Raw genomic sequence first — 18491 nt, 5'->3', positions numbered from 1 at the left:
TGTGTATGTGTATGTGAGAGAGAGAGAGTCGCATTGCCCCTTTAAATACACTGCCCTTTTAAGTAGATTGGCACTCACCAGTCTGAAGGTTACTTGTTCAGACACAGCAACAGCTGCCAGCAAGCTCCGTTCCATGACCCACTCCTGAGCCCTGTTGTGTCCGCCCCTCACACTCCGCAGAGATGGGGTACCTGGGCGGGGGGAGGTGAGGGAGGGGAACACCCTGACATCAGCTGCCCCTCTTCCCCCCCTCTACAATGCACAGCAAGCAGGAGGCTTCTGGGAGCAGCTGGCCTGGGGCTCCAAGGCAGAGAGCAGGAGCAGCGTAGCAGTGGAGGGAGGGGAACCTGAAGTGCACGGCATTTGATAGACTGTTGGGCAGCCACACAGCTTAGAGGGAACTTAGTGGGTGACCCCTAGTTCTTATGTTATGAGAAGGAGTAAATAACACTTCCTTATTTACTTTCTCCACACCAGTCATGATTTTTTAGACCTCTATCATATCCCCCTTTAGTCATCTCTTTTCCAAGCTGAAAAGTCCCAGTCTGATTAATCTCTCCTCCTACAGAAGCCATTCCATACCCCTAATCTTTTCTGGACCTTTTCCAATTCCAATATATCTTTTTTGAGATGGGGTGACCACATCTGCACACAGTATTCAAGAAGTGGATGTACCATGGATTTTTATAGAGGCAATATGATATTTTCTGAAGGACCATAATCCATTTAATGTGGATGTAAAATCTTAACTACAGTTTCTGTTAAGAACTTTTCATATAGGCCCGGATGAGGGCTAGCTAACAAAGAACAATACATGGCTAAGAGAAAGCTGGGGTAAACAGACAACCTTGTGTGTTTCAAGTCAATGAGCGGAGTCAGCATGACTCCAGATGGTGAGCTGTAACTGGGTGTCCTTATCGCAAGTTATAGGACACAAAGCGCTAAGAAGGGCCTCCAAGATAACTCCCTGGTATAGATGCCAGAACAGAGTTCAGGGAGAGGTCTAACATGACTGACGTGAGTAATGACACCCTCCCCTCATAGATGTATGTGTACTCAATGCCTTTTTTGCCTTTGTCTTCATGAACAAGATCAGCTCCCAGACTACTGCACTGGGCAGCACAGCATGGGGAGCAGGTGACCAGCCCTCTGTGGAGAAAGAAGTGGTTCGGGACTATTTAGAAAAGCTGGATGAGCACAAGTCCATGGGGCTGGATGCCCTGCATCTGAGGGGGCTAAAAGAGTTGGCGGATGTGATTGCAGAGCCATTGGCCATTATCTTTGGAAACTCATGGTGATTGGGGGAGCTCCCAGATGACTGGGAAAAGGCTAATGTAGTGCCCATCTTTGAAAAAGGGAAGAAGGAGGATCCAGGGAACTACAGGTCAGTCAGCCTCACCTCAGTCCCTGGAAAAATCATGGAGCAGGTCCTCAAGGAATCAATTTTGAAGCACTTTGAGGAGAAGAAAGTGATCAGGAACAGTCAGCATGGATTCACCAAGGGCAAGTCATGCCTGACTAACCTAATTGCCTTCTCTGATGAGATAACCAGCTCTGTGGATGAGGGGAAAGCAGTGAACATGTTATTCCTTGACTTTAGCAATGCTTTTGATACGGTCCCCCACAGTATTCTTACCAGCAAGTTAAAGAAGTATGGGCTGGATGAGTGGACTCTTAGGTGGATAGAAAGCTGGCTAGATTGTTGGGCTCAACAGATAGTGATCAATGGCTCCAGGTCTAGCTGGCAGCCAGTATCAAGCAGAGTGCCCCAAGGGTTGGTCCTGGGGCTGGTTTTGTTCAATATCTTCATTAATGATCTGGAGGATGGTGTGGATTGCACCCTCAGCAATTTTGCAGATGACACTAAACTGGGAGGAGAGGTAGATACGCTGGAGAGTAGGGATAGAATACAGAGAGACCTAGACAAATTAGAGGATTGGGCTAAAAGATATCTGATGAGGTTCAACAAGGACAAGTGCAGAGCCCTGCACTTAGGACAGAAGAATCCCATGCACCGCTACACACTAGGGACCGAGTGGCTAAGCAGCAGTTCTGCAGAAAAGGACCTAGGGGTGACAGTGGACGAGAAGCTGGATATGAGTCAACAGTGTGCCCTTGTTGCCAGAAGGTTAACAGCATTTGGGGCTGTATAAGTAGGAGCATTGCCAGCAGATCGAGGGATGTGATCATTCCCCTCTATTCGGCATTGGTGAGGCCTCATCTGGAGTACTGTGTCCAGTTTTGGGCCCCACACTACAAGAAGGACGTGGAAAAATTGGAAAGAGTCCAGCGGAGGGCAACAAAAATGATTAGGGGACTAGAACACTTGACTTATGAGGAGAGACTGATTTATTTATTTGGGATTATTTAGTCTGCGGAAGAGAAGAATGAGGGGGGATTTGATAGCTGCTTTCAGCTACCTGAAAGGGGGTTCCAAAGAAGACGGATCTAGACTGTTCTCAGTGGTAGCAGATGACAGAACAAGGAGTACTGGTCTCAAGTTGCAGTGGGGGAGTGTAGGAGGGTGGCTACCCTGCTCCTAAAATAGAAGAGGTTAAAAGCAGCCCTGGAGAGAGCTGTGGCTGGGGTTGGCTGATTGGGGAAGCAGCCACAGCTGGGCCACGCCCCAATCAGGCCCCAGCTGGCCTAAATAAAAAGGCTGTAAGCCAGCGGTATAAGGAGTCTCTTTCCAGGCTGGGACAGAGCAGGGACTGCTTGACAGGGTGCTGTGCTGGGGAAGGAGTAGGCTGAGCAGTGGTGCTCCAGGCTGACAACTCCCCAGGCTGTAGGGTGTGGCTCAAGGCCCATAGGGATACTGTGAGGCAGAGAAAGGCAGCATTGTCTGAACCCCCTTGCCTGTGATTAGAGGCCTTTACACTGCAGTCTGCCCCAGGGAGCAGGGGCTTGGTGATGATTGGCAGTAGCCCAGACTGAGGAAGGTGGGGGTAGTGGGTTGGTGGTTTCCCAAGAAGGGGAGACCTAGAGGCAGAGTGTGGGGGTACTGCCAGGTGGCAGAACCCCAGAGAAAGGGGCACTGGGGTCTGTGAGGGACATGGGGGGCCAGAGCTGTGCAGATCACTGGCCTGCAGAGGGTGCTCCAGGCTGGAAAAGAGCTAATTCCCAATGACCACCAGGAGCTCCCACAGGGGTGAGTCTGCTCCTTTACAGGTTTAGGTTGGATATTTAGAAAAACTTTTTCACTAGGAGGGTGGTGAAGCACTGGAATGCGTTACCTAGGGAGGTGGTGGAATCTCCTTCCTTAAAGGTTTTTAAGGCCTGGCTTGACAAAGCCCTGGCTGGGATGATTTAGTTGGGGATTGATCCTGCTTTGAAGCAGGAGGTTGGACTAGATGACTTCCTGAGGTCCCTTCCAGCCCTGATATTCTATGAGTCTATTATTTAGACTGCTAGCATTTGTATATAAGCACTTAAAAATTGTCACTTTTTAGCTGTCTGCCATTACATGATGTAATTGGATGGGACTCTTTTTCAATTGACTGTTTCTCATCAGATCCTACCTGTATTTTATCATCTTCCATCCTCTCCTCCTTAGTAGGACACAATCTCCATTAATAGATCATCCCTTAAGGGATGTCTCTGTCTGAACCACCTGCTCCTCCACACCTGTCGGCTTTCCCCCAGCCCTTAGTTTAAAAACTGCTCTATGACCTTTTTAATTTTAAGTGCCAGGAATGTGATTCCATTTTGGTTTAGGTGGAGCCCATCGTTCCTGTATAGACTCCCCCTTTCCCAAAAGTTTCCCCAGTTCCTAATAAGTCTAAACCCTTCTTCCCTACACCATCGTCTCATCGAGACAGTTCTGGCTGTCTACCTGGCCCTGCGTGTGGACCTGGAACCATGGAGGTCCTGGACTTCAATCTCTTACCTAGCAGCCCAGATTTGGCATCCAGGACCTCTCTCCTATCCTTCCCTATGTCACTGGTACCTATATGAACCACAAGCCCCTCCCCAGCACTATACGTAATTCTATCCACCGCCACAAAAAGCAGGTGAATGTCACCTGCAAAGGGCACTACTCCTGCATTCTGCAGGCCGCCATCACCCAGAAAGACAGGTTCTCGGACCCCTGACGTGGAATACACTGTAAAGGTGAAGGACCATTTCCCCTCAGAGAGCTGAGGCTACGGGAGGGGTAGCGGCAGCTCACAGGCCCGGGAGCTGCAGAGCATGGCGAGGGGAGAGCCAGGGGGGGTACGGGGGGGGGGGGTCGGTGCCCGCATGCACCTGCTGCAGCTTGCAGGAGCCTCCGGGGGGGGGGGGGGCCGGGCCACAGCCTGGGTGGGGGTTGTGGCTGCTCCCCTCTAGCAGCGCCACCGCCTTTGCAGGGCTGCTGCCCCCCTGCGCCGCACTGGCTCCTCCATGCCTGGGGCTCGCCACCCCTGCAAGCCAATGCTTTGGCTCTCCGGTGCCTCCAGAAAGCGGCTCCTCCCTGCCAAGCCAGGGCACTGCTTTTTGGCACCCCCAACCACTTGGCTCCCTAGGCGACCACCTAGTTCACCTAGGGGTTGCACCATCTCCCCCCCCACGGCTCTGCCGATGCCCCTCAGTCCCAACCTGCACAGCCCTGTTATGCTAGCCCTGGTCTTCCCCGAGACACCCAGCTCTGATCCTCGCATGGAACCCCCCCACCTATTCCAGTCATTGCCTCTGTTGTATTAATTGAGATGGAATATAGGGGCCCAAAGAGGCAAAGGTGTTTACATGACCCTGTCACTGTCCAACATTAAACAAAGTTCGGGATTTGGTATGCAGAGACCTCAACCTGCTTAGTGCCATGGCAAACACACCACTAAAAACCTCTTCAATCTTTTACTAAAGAGACAGAAAAGAAGGAAAATCAGCTAAAGCATTTGAGATGTAAAGAACTAAATAAGGCTTTCATTTTAACAACCCCCCAATGCCCTTTCACTGTACTGTCTTCAGAAGGACAAAAAAAATCCCTTGTTTCTCAGTCTCTTAGATGGTGATAACTGCCCTTTTTGGGGTGTAACTGTGCCTCAGTGGGTCACAGCTGAGGATGCCAAATTCAGGACAAACTGCTGAGAAATAGGTCAAACACAACCCAAAACTGGTGTCTGTTCTTTTATAAGATAGACCAAACCAGCCAGAAAAGTAAACTCCTGTTTCCTTGGGCATTCGAGTTCTTATATCCCCACCAAAAACACTGGATTCAGAGATGAGTGGTTCTTTGCAACCAGTCTCATCAAATGAAAAGTTCTTCCAATCCCAAAGGACCAGCCACACACCCAGGTCAATATATAACTTAGATCTTACCCAAAAATCACACTGATGCCAATCCTTTAGTATCTAAAATCTAAAGGTTTATTCATAAAAAGAAAGAAAGGTGAGAGTTAAAATTGGTTAAAATAATCAAATACATACAGGTTTCAGAGTAGCAGCCGTGTTAGTCTGTATCCGCAAAAAGAAAAGGAGGACTTGTGGCACCTTAGAGACTAACAAATTTATTTGACATAAGCTTTTGTGAGCTACAGCTCAAATTATAGTGGCGAGATTTATATATACAGAGAACATGAAACAATGGGTGTTACCATACACACTGTAACGAGAGTGATCAGGTAAGGTGAGCTGTTACCAGCAGGAGAATGGGGCGGGCGGGCAAACGTTTTGTAGTGATAATCAAGGTGGGCCATTTCCAGCAGTTGACAAGATCGTCTGAGGAGTGGGGGGGGGGGGGGGGGGGAGGAATAAACATGGGGAAATAGTTTTACTTTGTGTAATGACCCATCCACTCCCAGTCTTTATTCAAGCCAAAGTTAATTGTATTCAGTTTGCAAATTAATTCCAATTCAGCAGTCTCTCATTGGAGCCTGTTTTTGAAGTTTTTTTGTTGAACAATTGCCACTTTTAGGTCTGTAATCGAGTGACCAAAGAGATTGAAGTGTTCTCCGACTGGTTTTTGAATGTTCTAATTCTTGATGTCTGATTTGTGTCCATTTATTCTTTTACGTAGAGACTGTCCAGTTTGACCAATGTACATGGCAGAGGGGCATAGCTGACACATGATGGCATATATCACATTGGTAGATGTACAGGTGAACAAGCCTCTGATAGTGTGACTGATGTGATTAGGCCCTATGATGGTGTCCCCTGAACAGAAATGTGGACACAGTTGGCAATGGGCTTCATTGCAAGGATAGGTTCCTGGGTTAGTGGTTCTGTTGTGTGGTGTGTGGTTGCTGGTGAGTATTTGCTTCAGGTTTGGGGGCTGTCTGTAAGCAAGGAGTGGCCTGTCTCCCAAGATCTGTGAGAGTGATGGGTCGTCCTTCAGGATAGGTTGTAGATCCTTGATGATGCGTTGCAGAGGTTTTAGTTGGGGGCTGAAGGTGATGGCTAGTGGCGTTCTGTTATTTTCTTTGTTGGGCCTGTCCTGGAGTAGGTAACTTCTGGGTACTCTTCTGGCTCTGTCAATCTGTCTCTTCACTTCAGCAGGTGGGTATTGTAGTTGTAAGAATGCTTGATAGAGATCTTGTAGGTGTTTGTCTCTGTCTGAGGGGTTGGAGCAAATGCGGTTGTATCATAGAGCTTGGCTGTAGACAATGGATCGTGTGGTGTGGTCTGGGTGAAAGCTGGAGGCATGTAGGTAAACACAGCAGTCAGTAGGTTTCCGGTATAGGGTGGTGTTTATGTGATCATCGCTTATTAGCACCGTAGTGTCCAGGAAGTGGATCTCTTGTGTGGACTGGTCCAGGCTGAGGTTGATGGTGGGATGGAAATTGTTGAAATCATAGTGGAATTCCTCAAGGGCTTCTTTTCCATGGGTCCAGATGATGAAGATGTCATCAATGTAGTGCAAGTAGAGTAGGGGCATTAGGGGACGAGAGCTGAGGAAGCGTTGTTCTAAGTCAGACATAAAAATGTTGGCATGCTGTGGGGCCATGCGGGTACCCATAGTAGTGTCGCTGATTTGAAGGTATACATTGTCCCCCAAAAGTGAAATAGTTATGGGTGAGGACACAGTCACAAAGTTCAGCCACCAGGTTTGCCGCGACATTATCGGGGATATGGTCCCTGACGGCTTGTAGTCCATCTTTGTGTGGAATGTTGACATAGAGGGCTCCTACATCCATAGTGGCCAGGATGGTGTTTTCAGGAAGATCACCGATGGATTGTAGTTTCCTCAGGAAGTCAGTGGTGTCTCGAAGGTAGCTGGGAGTGCTGGTAGCGTAGGGACTGAGGAGGGAGTCTACATAGCCAGACAATCCTGCTGTCAGGGTTCCAATGCCTGAGATGATCGGACAACCAGGATTTCTAGGTTTATGGATCTTGGGTAGCAGATAAAGTACCCCAGGTCGGAGTTCCAGGGATGTGTCTGTGCGGATTTGTTCTTGTGCTTTTTCAGGGAGTTTCTTGAGCAAATGCTGTAGTTTCTTTTGGTAACCCTCAGTGGGATCAGAGGGTAATGGCTTGTAGAAAGTGGTGTTGGAGAGCCTCTGAAAGTGTGGCTGATTACTAACTTCAAATACAAAAATGATACATGCATACAGATGGCATAATCATAACCTTTTCATAGATATCTCACTTGACAACTTTTGTACAAGATTTACTGCACATATATAACAGTGGTTGCAACAATGATCTATATGGTCATATTTTAATCAGATAATGTCACATGGGGAAAAGAGAAAACGTTGGTTGAGATTTGCTAGAGCTACTGCTGTTCAAGTCTGACCCCATTTCCTCAAAGGCAAAACAAAATGCCCTCTCCCAAGAGGGGGAAGAAAAGAACAGCAAAGAGAGAAAATGCAGCTTTTGTCCTGCCGCTGACACTTCCTTGCAAGCTCCCTGCTGGGAAAACACAGGCTTGTCACATGGGCTTATCACACTGAGGACTTCAAAACATGTACTAGTGTCAGATTATTTAGTTAGGACATTGCTTTTAGCTGCCTCTTTCTGGTCACAGGCTCACAGCTATGTTGCAAAATCAGAGTCTGGCTTAGCTGGCCAAGCCTGTATCAGATGGAAGGAGAAAGGAGAGGGCTAGGAAAGAGAAGAAATAAGGGAAGGACACACAGGGGTGAGGGTAGGAGGGAGAGAAGACAAAGTGTCATGTCGCAGGTGGTGGTTGGGATTTAGCCACAGTTGATGGAGGTATTGATGTCATCTGGGTCCCTCTCTTCAGCCCGGTCTGGTCAGGACTTCTTGCAGGCTCAGGATGACAAAGGCCAAATGGCGTCACAATGGGAATAAATTCAAAATTGGGCTTAATCAAAGCTGAGATGCAAACACTGGCTATTCAGCAGCTGATCAAGTCACAGGGACGCACTTCCTTTAGTGCTGGGTCTAAAATAACAGCAGAAGCAGATTGAAGAGAACGAGCTCATGTAGGAGCTATGGGTGGTTGCCCTGTCAGTGCATCACTCACCTGGAAGATGTTTCACAAAACACAGCCCTTCCCCTCTGGAAGAGAAACACTCCCACCCCCCTCCCTCATTATGCTCTCCATGGGATTGTCTGTCCTGAGGGACCGTGAGCTCTCCGGGGGCGGGGAGGGGGAATGTCAATGGTAATTCTTAAAAAGAAAAGGAGTACTTGTGGCACCTTAGAGACAAACCAATTTATTTGAGCATAAGCTTTCGTGAGCTACACTTTCCACAGTATGCATCCGATGAGGTGAGCTGTAGCTCACGAAAGCTTATGCTCAAATAAATTGGTTAGTCTCTAAGGTGCCAAAAGTACTCCTTTTCTTTTTGCGAATACAGACTAACACAGCTGTTACTCTGAAACCGGTAATTCTTAAAAGAGCCACTGGGGGGCTGAAGTCATCCCCATGTAAATCTCTTCACTTCTTCCTCAGTGCCACCTTCTTAGCCCCGGCTTTGGGGGCTTTGGTGTTGGCTTTAGTCTTGTCCTCTCCTGTCTTGATTTCAGGTGGGATCTTGACCACCATCTGGGGTTTGGCAGCTTTGACCTTTTGGGAGCTTTTGTCTGCCTTTTTTGCCCTGCTGCAGCCACCACTTTATTACAACTATTCCTAGACATGGAGATGGTGGCATTTCTAGGGATCCTTGCAGCTCTGGCCAGCTTCTTGGTGGCTAGTTTCCTGCTCAGAGTCACTGGCTTTGTCTAATGCATTGTCCTGGGGGCCCGCCCAGGTACTGCTAGCTGAATGTGAAGGGGCCAAGCTGCTGGTGACCTTAGCCTGTGCCAAGGTACCTTTGCTCATCAGGTTCCTGAGCCACAACAGGATGTGATTCTTGTTCTTCTGCACAGCCCAGCCCATGGAGAACAGGGACTTGCAAATGTGCATTCATACTAGATCTTTATTTAATCAATGAAAACATAAACTAGACACTTAGAGGATTGGAATTAATTTCAGCTGATGGACAGATTTGCTAGGGTTTTATGCATTTGCACAGGAAAATGTTGAGTGTTTCAATTCATTTCAAGGATCCCCATTCAGTAGAACTCCTGAACATAATGGAAATGTATATAAAAATGTTTTAATTTAAAAAAAAAAGGCTTCAAAGGGGGGCACCTGGATTTGAACCAAGGACTACTTCATAGAATCATAGAATATCAGGGTTGGAAGGGACCTCAGGAGGTCATCTAGTCCAACCCCTTGCTCAAAGCAGGACCAATCCCCAACTAAATCATCCCAGCCAGAGCTCTGTCAGGCCTGACCTTGAAAACCTCTAAGGAAGGAGATTCTACCACCTCCCTAGGTAACGCATTCCAGTGTTTCACCACCCTCCTAGTGAAAAAGTTTTTCCTAATATCCAACCTAAACCTCCCCCACTGCAACTTGAGACCATTACTCCTTGTCCTGTCCACTTCTACCACTGAGAATAGTCTAGAACCATCCTCTTTGGAACCCCCTTTCAGGTAGTTGAAAGCAGCTATCAAATCCCCCCTCAATCTTCTCTTCTGCAGACTAAACAATCCCAGTTTCCTCAGCCTCTCCTCATAAGACGTGTTCCAGACTCCTAATAGTTTTTGTTGCCCTTCACTGGACTCTCTCCAATTTATCCACATCCTTCTTGTAGTGCGGGGCCCAAAACTGGACACAGTACTCCAGATGAGGCCTCACCAATGTCGAATAGAGGGGAACGATCACGTCCCTCGATCTGCAGGCTATGCCCCTACTTATACATCCCAAAATGCCATTGGCCTTCTTGGCAACAAGGGCACACTGTTGACTCATATCCAGCTTCTCGTCCACTGTCACCCCTAGGTCCTTATCCGCAGAACTGCTGCCTAGCCATTCGGTCCCTAGTCTGTAGCAGTGCATTGGGTTCTTCCATCCTAAGTGCAGGACCCTGCACTTATCCTTGTTGAACCTCCTCAGATTTCTTTTGGCCCAATCCTCCAATTTGTCTAGGTCCCTCTGTATCCTATCCCTACCTGCCACCGTATCTACCACTCCTCCTAGTTTAGTATCCTCCGCAAATTTGCTGAGAGTGCAATCCACACCATCCTCCAGATCATTTATGAAGATATTGAACAAAACCGGCCCCAGGACCGACCCCTGGGGCACTCCACTTGATACCAGCTGCCATCTAGACATGGAGCCATTGATCACTACCCGTTGAGCCCGACAATCTAGCCAACTTTCTACCCACCTTATAGTGCATTCATCCAGCCCATACTTCTTTAACTTTCTGACAAGAATACTGTGGGAGACCGTGTCAAAAGCTTTGCTAAAGTCAAGAAACAATACATCCACTGCTTTCCCTTCATCCACAGAACCAGTAATCTCATCATAGAAGGCGATTAGATTTGTCAGGCATGACCTTCCCTTGGTGAATCTGTGCTGACTGTTCCTGATCACTTTCCTCTCGTGTAAGTGCTTCAGGATTGATTCCTTGAGGACCTGCTCCATGATTTTTCCGGGGACTGAGGTGAGACTGACTGGCCTGTAGTTCCCAGGATCCTCCTCCTTCCCTTTTTAAAGATTGGCACTACATTAGCCTTTTTCCAGTCATCCGGGACTTCCCCCGTTCGCCATGAGTTTTCAAAATAATGGCCAATGGCTCTGCAATCACATTCCTTTAGCACTCTCGGATGCAACGCGTCTGGCCCCAGGGACTTGTGCATGTCCAGCTTTTCTAAATTGTCCCTAACCACTTTTTTCTCCACAGAGGGCTGGCCACCTACTCCCCATGCTGTGATGCCCAGCGCAGCAGTCTGAGAGCTGACCTTGTTCGTGAAGACAGAGGCAAAGAAAGCATTGAGTACATTAGCTTTTTCCACATCCTCTGTCACTAGGTTGCCTCCCTCATTCAGTAAGGGGCCCACACTTTCCTTGGCTTTCTTCTTGTTGCCAACATACCTGAAGAAACTCTTCTTGTTACTCTTAATATCTCTTGCTACTTTACTTCATCTGCCGTCAAATCTCTACCGCTGAGCTATACCCCCTATAGCATTGGAATCACTGACCTTAAAGAACTTGAAGGACAGACTCTGCTTCAAAGCGCTCCTTTGCCATGCCCAATCCACGGGTGGTTTTAAAAATGGGAGTGGATTAAACATGATACATGCATGGTTACTTCATTCAGTGACGTGTGTTGGATAGCTCAAATTGTTTGTTTTACACATTACTTTAGTAATGCTGAAAATGTTCCCTCCTCCCTCCGGACCGGCCTCAGGATCCCCTTCCTTTTCTAGATTAATTTTCTCCTGGATCTCTGAGGAAAATATGGTTTCAGTGCAAAACACCATTTTTAACCGTAATAATAATGAAATGCCACGCGATGGCGATGCAACATCAGGAATGAAAAGCAACAGGCTCCTGGTTTGCGCCTTGATTATGAAAATGGCTGAACTCCACCCTCCTCTATTCACAGACAGAGTTGTTTATTTCTCCAAGAACCAAACATAAGTTCAAATGAATGTCTAGGGCCGATGAAAGGGGCCTTTGGGACTGATTTTACTTGTCCACAAATGCAGTTTTTGCTGGTGTAAATAGCACCATAGGGTGGGATGGACACAGAATGGCTGAGCTGTCTGGTCACAAAGGCTGGTTTCCCTGCTGCAATTGACCATGCTGCACATTTGCGGTGAATGATATAAATAGCCCAGCATGGCCCCTTCTGGAGGTTTGTGCCTGGCCCATCACTGCTGGTAGACGTGCTGAGGCTATGAATGGCTGCACAGTGCTATGGAACAATACCCACACACCCTATGGCAATGGAGGGGCGAGTCAACCCCCGCTCTGATGCAGGGTGAACAGGAGTTAGTTTCATATGTCTAATTTCAGGTTGTAATCTGGGGTACCCTGCTGTGTGGAAGGGATCCTGGCAGCTCAGATCAGGGCTGGAACAAGCCCCTGGTTTAGGGACTGACCACATAGTTTATTACATTCTGATGTCTCAGAAAAGTGCTCTCCCCAAAAGCCGCAGGCCTGCAGCCCCAGTTTCCCCGAATATAGGAGTCAAACTACACCTAGGCAGACCTGCTGTATGGGAGCCAAGAATTCTCCCACTGAACTGCATGTGTTCAAAACGACTGCTGCATTAGGGCCCCTACTTGCTCCTACTGCCCCACTCTGCTGCCACTCGGGGGAGCACCGTGTTTCTGCTCAGAATGGAATTATTTGGGAATTAATTAACTAAAGATATGGAGATGAATGGGTTCTATTTATATGCACCCTATCCCTTTAAGGTTTGGAGCAATGCTGGAGAGGTTGAAGGGCACAGAGCAAGGAAGCAGGGTGTAGTCCCAGAAAAGTTCTTGTGTTCTGGTGAGACTGAGCAGGTCTGAGGAATTGCAAGCTTTGGTGTTCACGTGCATAAGAACACAAGAACGGCCATACTAGGTCAGACCAAAAGTCCATCTAGCCCAGTATCCTGTCTGCCAACAATGCCCAATGCCAGGTGCCCCAGAGGGAATGAACAGAACAGGTAATCATCAAATGATCCATCCCCTGTCACCTATTCCCAGCTTTTGGCAAACAGAGGCTAGGGACACCATCCCTGTCCATCCTGTGTAATAGCCATTGGTGGACCTATCCTCCATGAATTTATCTAGTTCTTTTTTGTATCCTGTTATAGTCTTGGCCTTCACAACAGCCTCTGGCAAAGAGTTCCACAGGTTGACTGTGCGTTGTGAGAAAAAATACTTCCTTTTGTTTGTTTTAAACCTGCTGTGTATTAATTTCATTTGGTGGCCCCAAGTTCTTGTGTTATGAGAAGTAAATAACACTTTTTTATTTACTTTCTCCACACTAGTCATGATTTTATAAACCTCAATCATATCCCCCCCTTAGTCATCTCTTTTGCAAGCTGAAAAGTCCCAGTCTTATTAACCTCTCCTCACATGGCAGCCGTTCCATACCCCTAATCATTTTTGTTGCCCTTTTCTGAACCTGTTCCAATTCCAATATATCTTTTTTGAGATGGGGCGACCACATCTGCACACGGTATTCAAGATGTGGATGTACCATGGATTTATATAGAGGCAACATGATATCTTTGGTCCTATTATCTATCCCTTTCTTAATGATTCCTAGCATTCTGTTTGCTTTTTTGACTGCCGCTGCACATTGAGTGGATGTTTTCAGAGAACTATCCACAATGACTCCAAGATCTTTCTTGAGTGGTAACAGCTAATTTAGACCCCATCATTTTATATGTATAGTTGGGATTATGCTTTCCATTGTGCATTACTTTGCATTTATCAACATTAAACTTCATCTGCCATTTTGTTGCCCAGTCATCCAGTTTTGAGAGATCCTTTTGTAGCTTTTTGCAGTCTGCCTGGGTCTTAACTATCTTTAGTAATTTTATATAATCTGCAAATTTTGCTACCTCACTGATTACCCCTTTTTCCAGATCATTTATGAACAAGTTGAATAGGACTGTTCCCAGAACAGACCCCTGGGGACACCACTATTTACCTCTCCATTCTGAAAACTGACCATTTATACATACCCTTTATTTCCTATCTTTCAACCAGTTACCAATCCATGAGAGGACCCGCCCTCTTATCCCATGACACCTTACTTTGCGTAAGAGCCTTTGGTGAGGGACCTTGTCAAACGCTTTCTGAAAATCTAAATACACTATATCCACTGGATCCCGTTGGTCCACATGCTTGTTGACCCCCTCAAACAATTCTAGTAGGTTGGTGAGGCATGATTTCCCTTTACAAAAACCATGTTGACTCTTCCTCAACAAATTATGTTCATCAATACTGTTCTTTATTATAGTTTCAACCAGTTTTCCTGGTACTGAAGTCAGACTTACAGGCCTGTAATTGCCAGGATCACCTCTGGAGCCCTTTTTAAAAATTGGCATCACGTTAGCTATCCTCCCGTCATCTGGTACAGAAGCTGATTTAAATGATAGGTTACAGATTACAGTTAGTAGTTCTGCAATTTCACATTTGAGTTCCTTCAGAACTCTTGGGTGAATACCGTCTGGTCCGGGTGACTTATTGCTGTTTAATTTATCAATTTGTTCCAAAACCTCCTCTAATAACACATCAATCTGGGACAGTTCCTCAGATCTATTGCCTAAAAAAAAAGGCTCAGGTTTGGGAATCTCACTCACATCCTCAGCCATGAAGACTGATGCAAAGAATTCATTTAGTTTCTCCGCAATGGCCTTATCATCCTTGATTGCTCCTTTAGCACCTCAGTTGTCCAGTGGTCCCACTGGTTGTTTAGCAGGCTTCCTTCTTCTGATGTACTTAAAAATATTTTTGCTATTACTTTTTGAGTCTTTGGCTAACTGTTCCTCAAATTCTTTTTTGGCCTTCCTCATTGTATTTTTCCACTTCATTTGCTGGTGTTTATGCTCCTTTCTATTTTCCTCACTAGGATTTAATTTCCACTTTTTAAAGGATGCCTTTTTGCCTCTTACTGCTTCTTTTACTTTGTTTAGTCACGGTGGCTTTTTTTTGGTTCTCTTACTATGTTTTTTTTAATTTGGGTTATACATTAATTTGGGGGTATTACATACATAATTTGGTTCTCTTACTATGTTTTTTAATTTGGGGTATTCTTATGTTGTGATCCGGGAGCCTGCTGAGTAGATGAACTGTAATGGTCAGAGATTACACCAGCATAGAAATATGTTGAAGATGAACCCTAACGAAACTAAGATTTTAAATTATCCTCCACATGTCCCATGTCCCACTACAATGAATCCAGGAAGGATCATTTGGAAGCTGAACACTTTGATTCCATCCCTCACCACTGTCAAATTTTAGCAGATTAGGACAAGTCAGCACATAAGAATAACCATATGTATCAGTAACTGCTAATGGTAACAATTCACTACTTCTCCCTACTACAGGTAGCAAATTCCTACAGATAGCAGTTTCACACACATATGTGTGTGAAACTGCTATTTCTGTTGGAATTGGCTACATCAGATACCAGTTTCTAGCAAAGTAGGATCTGTCGCTGCTGCTGGTAGAATGATCCTACAGATAGCATTCACACACACACGCACGCACACACCCCTGCAATCTGAAGGATGTGGTACCTGTAACACTGCTGTCTGATCAAGCTAATTCCTTCAGATAGCAGTTTCTTACACCATAGGATGTGTGGAATTGCTCTGTAGGACTGTGCTACCTGCAGCAGTGACAGGTCCTACTTTGCTAGAAACTGCAATCTGATGTAGCTAATTCCTACAGATAGCAGTCTCACATGTCAAACCAATGATCAGACCAGGCAATCACTCAGTGAACCATCCCATTGTCCACTCCCAACAGCTGGCAGTCAAAGGACGGTTTAGGGACGTGCAGAGCATGGGCCTGCATCCCTGATTATCTTGGCTAATAGCCAATGTACTTATTACTGAGGGACTGATCTAATTCTTTGTTCAACCCATTCATAGTTTTGCCTTTCAAAATATAATGAACACACACCTACAACCCCAAGATACCTTTACAACCCCAAGAATTCTAAAATCACGAGTTGTACACCTTTGAGTCAAGAAATTTTAATAAATAAATGATATTTTATTTACGTGCCTCTTTGTTCCTGAGTCTGTAGGGTGCAGTAAGGCCAGTTCCAATGCCTTGAGCCTAAACACCTGAGTGAATCTTAGTCTGCCCTCATACTGGTCCTGTTACCGCTCCCAAACTTTTCATATACCTAAGGCCATATCTACACTTTAAGTGTGGGTTCACTCGAATTATGTCAGCATAGAGTCACTACGGTTACTATGTCACTTGTGTGCATGCCTCCTGGACTCCTTGTCTCAGCAGTCAGGGTACTCACCAGAAGCACTTGTATAGATTCAGAGTGAGGTGCACCATGCACAGATATCCCACTGTCCACCCACTGGGACGCTTTGGGTTGGCAGTGTATGCTGGATACCAAACAGGTCAGGCAGGGTGCTTGTGACCAGGGGATCCACCTTCCCATAATGCGTCATTAACCATCCACTAATTTTATATGTATCCCACTTAAATGTATACATAATGTTTACATCTTTTTTTCTAAACCCAAAACCTGCCTGGCCCTCCTCACTGTCTGCCATCTCACACAGAATCATGGAGCTTGCATGGCTCTGCACTAGTGTCATGAGCGTTTGCACTCAAAGGTGCGTGCTCCTTTACTATTTGCAAGATCAGCAAACATACATGTGGGGTGTGACATTATACTCTACATGCTTTATGAAAATATGCTTATGATATGGATATGACATAGCTAATATATACTTTATGCAAGATGGCTGATGTGGGGTATCATTGCAAAACTTAAGACCTATTGACTGTGTTTATCCAACCTGTATGCATGTAACATTTGTATTGGAGACTAGAAATATTGACCATGTCTCTGTATTTCAAATATGCTGTGCTGGATGAGGCCAGACAATGTTAGTGGCTTATTGAAGGAATGCACAAACACCTAAAGATTACCTAAGGAATGTGTATACATTAGAGTCCAGGGCCTTGTACCACCCAGACACATATGGAAGGAAAAGGCTATTTTCATGTTTTGTCAGCAGAGTTAAAACTGTCATATCTTTAGCTTGTACCCAGTCCATCTCCCTTTCTGTTCGCATAATAGCTAATTGTTGTTCACAACACCACAAGGCCAACAGGTACAGCCCTTCGCAGCTCTCAGGAACTGCTAATGGTAAGAATTCATTATCTCTCTGCTACAGGTAGCAAATCCCTACAGATAGCATTTTCACACACATGTGTAAAACTGCAATCTGTAGGACTGGGCTACCTGCAGCAGTGGCAGGCCCTACTATGCTAACAAAGGACATCTGATGTAGCTAATTCCTACAGATAGCAGTCTTACATACCTATGGTGTGAGAAACTGCTATCTGTAGGAATTAGCTTCATCAGATTGCAGTGTTACAGGTAGCAAGATTGCAGTTTCTTATTCAGATTCATACATATACGTGTGTATGGAAATGCTATCTGTAGGACCGGGCTACGGGCAGCAGCGACAGGTCCTATTTTGCTAACAAAGGACATCGATCTGATGTAGCTAATTCAAGCTGTCTCACATGTAAAACTAAACGGATAGCTTTCTTTAACAGTGTAACAAGCCTTGTGGATGGGGGAAAGTGGTTGACATGGTCTATCTTGCCTTTAGTAAGGCTTTTGATACTGTCTCCCATGACCTTCTCATAAACAAACTATGGAAATGCAACCTAGATGGAGCTAAAATGTGATGGGTGCAAAATTAGCTCTGGAAAACAGTTTAACAGTAGTTATCAGTGATTCACAGGCTGAAAGGGCATAATGAGTGGGGTTCTTCAGGGATCAGTTCTGGGAAAGTTTCTATTCAAAATGCTCAAATAAATTTGTTAGTCTCTAAGGTGCCACAAGTCCTCCTTTTCTTTTTGCGGATTCAGACTAACACGGCTGCTACTCTGAAACCTGTCAAAATCTTAATCAGTGATTGAGATAATGGCAGAGAGAGTACAATTATAAAATTTGTGAATGATAACAAGCTGGGAAGGAGTACTGCAGAAAGGTATCTGGGGGTCATAGAGGACCACAAGCTGAATATGAGTGAACAGTGTAAGGCTGCTGCAAAAAAACAGAACATCACTCTGGGACGTCCGCTCTACTCTGCACTGATTAGGCCTCAGCTGGAGTATTGTGTCCAGTTCTGGGTGCCACACTTCAGGAAAGATGTGGACAAATTGGAGAGAGTCCAGAGAAGAGAAAAAAAACTTAAGGTCTAGAAAACATGACCTGAGGGAAGTAGCATCTTTATTCAAAAGCTGTTTCTTACAATCTACACGTATAAATAACTGCTACAGATAGCACATTTCTACATGTAGCAATTTCACATACACCATAGTGCAAGAAACTGCTCCCTGCAGGCATTTGCTACATCGGGCGGCAGTTTACGACAATCGCAGTTTCTTACGATCTTTTATGTATCGGTGACTGCTACCAGTAGCACAGTCCTACGTGGAGCACTTGACTACACTACACCCTGCTCCTGGGGCTCCTGCTGCAGCAGGGCCCGCTCCGCCGGCAGCCAAGCTCCTTCCCCGCCTCTTCCCGCAGCGTGCCATGTTCC

The 18491-nt window shown here is 46.0% G+C and overlaps 1 long non-coding RNA gene across 1 annotated transcript; it reads left to right on the top strand.

Moving 5' to 3' along the window:
* The first annotated feature begins 1350 nt into the window (after positions 1–1350).
* Positions 1351–11153, top strand: LOC144275696 (uncharacterized). Its single transcript, XR_013348082.1, has 3 exons — positions 1351–1384; positions 10726–10880; positions 11121–11153. It is a non-coding gene; the product is annotated as an uncharacterized LOC144275696 (long non-coding RNA).
* The last annotated feature ends 7338 nt before the right edge of the window (positions 11154–18491 follow it).

The sequence above is a fragment of the Eretmochelys imbricata genome, chromosome 15, assembly GCF_965152235.1.
Source record: "Eretmochelys imbricata isolate rEreImb1 chromosome 15, rEreImb1.hap1, whole genome shotgun sequence".
NCBI classification, from domain to species: domain Eukaryota; kingdom Metazoa; phylum Chordata; order Testudines; family Cheloniidae; genus Eretmochelys; species Eretmochelys imbricata.
This window is presented reverse-complemented; position numbering and strand designations above follow the sequence as displayed.